Here is a 4912-nt window from a genome sequence, read left to right on the forward strand (position 1 = left end):
ACACCAGCAGTCTTTGTGTAATGCTGTGCCTCCTCAGCACCCTTAAGAAGTAGAGTCTCTGCTGGGCCTTTTTAAGCAGCTCAGAGGTGTTCACGCCCCAGGTGAAGTCCTCCTCGATGTGGACACCCAGGTAGCGGAAGGAGGACACCCTCTCCACACAGACCCCGTTGATGATAAGTGGTGGAATGTCCGTTTTATTTTTCCTCCTAAAATCAATGACCAGTCCTTGGGTTTTAGCCGTGTTTAGGAGCAGATTGTTCTCTCCGCACCACTCCGATAGCCGGACCACAGCATAACATTTAACAGAACACACATATGATTAAGTGAATTATGTCATCAGTAGAGAAAGCACTACAATACCCACATTTCTGACGTTTAACCGTCAAAGACGCCGTTTGAAAATCTGTTGGGTTGCACAATCTACAGTTATTTCAAAGTTATCGCTCCACTGACGACGTGACGTGCACACTCCTAACCAATTGGTGGAGAAATTTCTGACGTTTAACCGTCAAAGACGCCGTTTGAAAATCTGTTGGGTTGCACAATCTAGTTATTTCAAAGTTGTCGCTCCACTGACGACGTGACGTGCACACTCCTAACCAATAGGTGGAGAAATGCGCCACTTAATTGTTTGCCAACCGCCTAAAAAATATCTCAAAAGGAAGAAGAAGAAGCTGCCGGTTGGCTGCAATAGCACAAGAAGCGCGTGTAGACAGAAATACAGACATGGATGCAATATCGATTTTGCCCGTCCAGCCCAGAAACGAAGGTCAGAAGTTTCAACTCCTGAGGAAAGTGCTGCGACAGAACTGTGGAACTGAATGTTCCTCCACCAACTGAAGAGCAGAAAGCTGCCTTTTACAAGGCTTTGTCTGAATGCGGTGGAAGACCAGCAATTCTGAGCATTGTCCCTGACTATGCTGACAACTTTGTGCCAAGGGCAGTGAAGCGAAAGCTTCCTGTACCTCTCTCACAGCTGTACATGTACAGCGTTTCAAACTGTCCTTCAGTTCATCAAGTTCTGCACGCAAACTTTTACACTCTGCAGTGAGGGAATCCATTGCTTCCCCAGTGATATCAGTCTGTGTGGCAGTAGTCACCATGCCTTCTTTTCGAATCTCAGCGTGCACCACATCTTCACCAGTGGGTAGTTGATCATTTTCACAAGGGACAGACTGGGAAATATTGACAACTGCTGCTGCTGCTGCTGCCAATGCCCTCTTGCGGTCTCTCTTGCGCTGCTTGAGATTTTGTCTTCTCTCAAAGATCTTCATTGAACATTTGAGTTTTCGTTTGTGAGGTGACTGGGTATGCTCAAATATACTTGGCACATAGTCTGGGGATAGTGGATCTTCGCTTTTTGCACCTGAAACAATTAAACAATCACATTATTCATAATGACTACCATAAATAATTAAGCACGTTGTTGAAGGGGATATACCCAGTTCAATTTGTTTCGTAATGGCCTTTCATAACTTGACATATTAAAAAACTGAATAGAGTGAAATCATTCAGATACTGTACCTGTCTGTTCAAGTTGCTACCAATTTTATTTTTTGTTTATTTTTGCACGATGCCCCATCTGATTGGCTTGAAAACTTAACCAATAAAAATTGTAACCTTGTGCCAATGGCTTGAAAACTTTACCAATGTAGATTTTACCTTGTGCCAAATGAAGTAACAATTGTTCAAAAATGCTTCATTAAAAAAAGAAATGTTTCACAAGGTTCATAATACATATTTTTGAAATTTCCTAATGCATTCACTGATGAGAATTAATTGTTCAATTCCAATATGAAGTTCAATATTTACATTGATAATGTTTTCAAGCCAATCAGATGAAGCATCATGAAAAAATAAACAAAAAATAAAAACGGGGGGTTGAACTGAAGAAATCATCCCATTGCACCCAGCATTTTCAACGATCATATTTGTATCATCCCATATTGTATTATTTCACATTTTGTGAAACAAATCAGGGGTTTGTTTACATACCTGATATGAAGTGCTCATTGCATATCCTTGTGTAAATCGTAGGTTTCCATCGATCACGACGAATCGCCGCGATCCATTTATCGCGTTTTTTGATGTTTGCCTGAAATCTATAGAAGCTAAGATTTGGTTTATCGCCTCGTCTATTGCTACATCCAACAGCACAGCAGGTTTCCGGCATTTCCAAGCTCAAATAGCAGCAGATGTAACAAGAAAGCGTGTGTGAGTCGTTGACCCAGAGGCGTAGCCAAGCCGGGCTGAGCTTGGCTCATGAATTCACTCATGAGAATTAATTGTTCAATTCCAATATGAAGTTCAATATTTACATTGATAACGTTTTCAAGCCAATCAGATGAAGCATCATGAAAAAATAAACAAAAAATAAAAACGGGGGGTTGAACTTGTTAGGTTACGGATTTTAGCTATTGATCTGACTCCAAATTGTGATCAACACTTAACACAAGAATTGCTATGTTCTAATCCACACACTGGCGCACCTAACAATTTTGCGAGTTCGTTCTGTCAAAGAGAAGACCAGTAGATCAATCAGACCGAATTTACCAATTGTTTAATCCTGACAAAGCAAGCTAATACAGGCGCCTGGGTCTTTGGGTCCTTAACACAAAAACTCGTGTGCCTTCGTGACCAGAAAGACGACACATTCTTCCGGGTTGCCCAGTTTTAAAGAAACACAATATGAATATTCAAACATGCAAAAGATTGTGTGGTGATTGGTCGATGGTCGATGGTCATCTCCTCCTCGTTTGGGTTTTTCCCCTGCCCAGCACAGGTGTCTGGACCACAAAGACGAGTTGTTTTTCGTGTTCCCATCGGCCTTGAGATATCCTCCCTTTCTGGACCTCCTGTTCCACAGTACTTTGAAGAAAACAAATTCATGTAGCCTGCACATTCCTTTCCACTTATTAAGCGACCACACTACTACTAGAAATTATATTGATATGATTGTATGTGTCTAACGGAGCCTTAATCAAATGTGTTTGCAAACTGCCAAAAGTACATTTCCCTTTAAACTGAAGAAATCATCCCATTGCACCCAGCATTTTCAACGATCATATTTGTATCATCCCATATTGTATTATTTCACATTTTGTGAAACAAATCAGGGGTTTGTTTACATACCTGATATGAAGTGCTCATTGCATATCCTTGTGTAAATCGTAGGTTTCCATCGATCACGACGAATCGCCGCGATCCATTTATCGCGTTTTTTGATGTTTGCCGGAAATCTATAGAAGCTAAGATTTGGTTTATCGCCTCGTCTATTGCTACATCCAACAGCACAGCAGGTTTCCGGCATTTCCAAGCTCAAATAGCAGCAGATGTAACAAGAAAGCGTGTGTGAGTCGTTGACCCAGAGGCGTAGCCAAGCCGGGGTGAGCCGGGGCGGCGGCCCGGTTCGGACTCCCTGCGTCCGGGTTGAAAAAAATTCGATTCTTCATTTTCATGCCGTTTTTTTCTTTCGGTCTTGCGCGAATGTGCTTGCGCTATTCTATGTGCGCGATGTTATCCATTCACCGTTTGCCTCCCTGACCCGGATGTTGTTTTAGCGATCAGCAAACGGCGTGGGTGATGTTAGATTTTTTTTCCTGTGGGCGTGCGCCCCTACTGGAAGAATTCCTGGCTACGCCTCTGCGTTAACAGGTGTTGTGCTTGATTTGGTTCCCCCGTGAGATTTTGTTTCCCCTGCCGCGGGAGCGCGCACACCTTATTTGGGAAGCGAAAAACCGATGTCGTACGGCGTCGTACGGCGTCAGCACTACGTTGTTTTCAATAAAAACATGAAGAACTCACGTTTGCGTCAGTCAATTTTAATTTTTATAAAGGATTATTCTCATTTGATGTCTTTAAATTCATCCGCGTTCTGCCATTGAAGTGGGGGGCATTCAAAGACCAGTCGCACAGGCGGAATACTCATTCACTTCACCAAAACGCAACAATATAATTACGTGAGCTCTTTGCATAAACCTCGATGCAAAGAAACTCCTCTTTTTGGGTACAGGCTACAATGAGTATATATTACAAAGGAGACTTTATACTTAATTGTGATCATCATTCATCCATCCATCCATTTTATTTTATTACTCAGGTATTTTCAAAGCAAATTAATATTGTTGCATTTATTAATTTGCTTTAACATGACAGCGCAATATAATTAAATGCTGACACTATAGCAATGTCAAACGTGTTCATTTAAGAAAAAGCCAGACACGTTTTTTGATCAAATCTTTCATAACGAGAATGATTTGAGTGAATTGATTTGAATGAATAATTGAGAAGAAATTTCAGTTCTGACGGCTCCTTTTTCCATTTTCCACACAACCTGAAAGGACCCCCAGGAAGACAGAAAAAAAATCGCTGGAGTCCAGCACTCACTGTTCTCAAAATAAGGGGGGGGGGTAACATATTCTCACGGGGCAGCTGTGAGGATTTGTTCCCCCCCTGTAATTTGGCCTAGGAATGAGGGAACCTGTTCAAATTTTCCACACAACCTGAAAGGACCCCCAGGAAGACAGAAAAAAAAACAGCTGGAGTCAGGCACTCACCGTTCTCAAAATAAAAAGGGGGGGGGGGGGGTAAACATATCCTCACGGCTTGACATTTTTTATAGAGTTCTTGTTACAATTTTTATCCCCCCTCCCCACCATCTGTCACTTTGCTTGGGACAAAAGGAGCCGTCAGAACTGAAATTTCTTCTCAATTATTCATTCAAATCAATTCACTCAAATCATTCTCGTTATGAAAGATTTGATCAAAAAACGTGTCTGGCTTTTTCTTAAATGAACACGTTTGACATTGCTATAGTGTCAGCATTTAATTATATTGCGCTGTCATGTTAAAGCAAATTAATAAATGCAACAATATTAATTTGCTTTGAAAATACCTGAGTAATAAAATAAAT

General features: G+C 41.4%; 1 long non-coding RNA gene across 2 annotated transcripts; it reads right to left on the minus strand.

The window, feature by feature from the left end:
• Positions 1–12: 12 nt before the first annotated feature.
• Positions 13–3759, minus strand: LOC133146815 (uncharacterized). Of its 2 annotated transcripts, XR_009711435.1 has the most exons (3): positions 3133–3676; positions 1996–2868; positions 13–1366 (listed from the first exon to the last, which is right to left on the minus strand). It is a non-coding gene; the product is annotated as an uncharacterized LOC133146815 (long non-coding RNA). The 2 variants fall into 2 exon arrangements; XR_009711434.1 differs by lacking the exon at positions 13–1366 and having other exon boundaries at positions 2544–2868; positions 3133–3759.
• Between the last annotated feature and the right edge of the window lie 1153 nt (positions 3760–4912).

This window comes from Syngnathus typhle, linkage group LG22 (assembly GCF_033458585.1).
Source record: "Syngnathus typhle isolate RoL2023-S1 ecotype Sweden linkage group LG22, RoL_Styp_1.0, whole genome shotgun sequence".
Lineage (NCBI taxonomy): Eukaryota > Metazoa > Chordata > Actinopteri > Syngnathiformes > Syngnathidae > Syngnathus > Syngnathus typhle.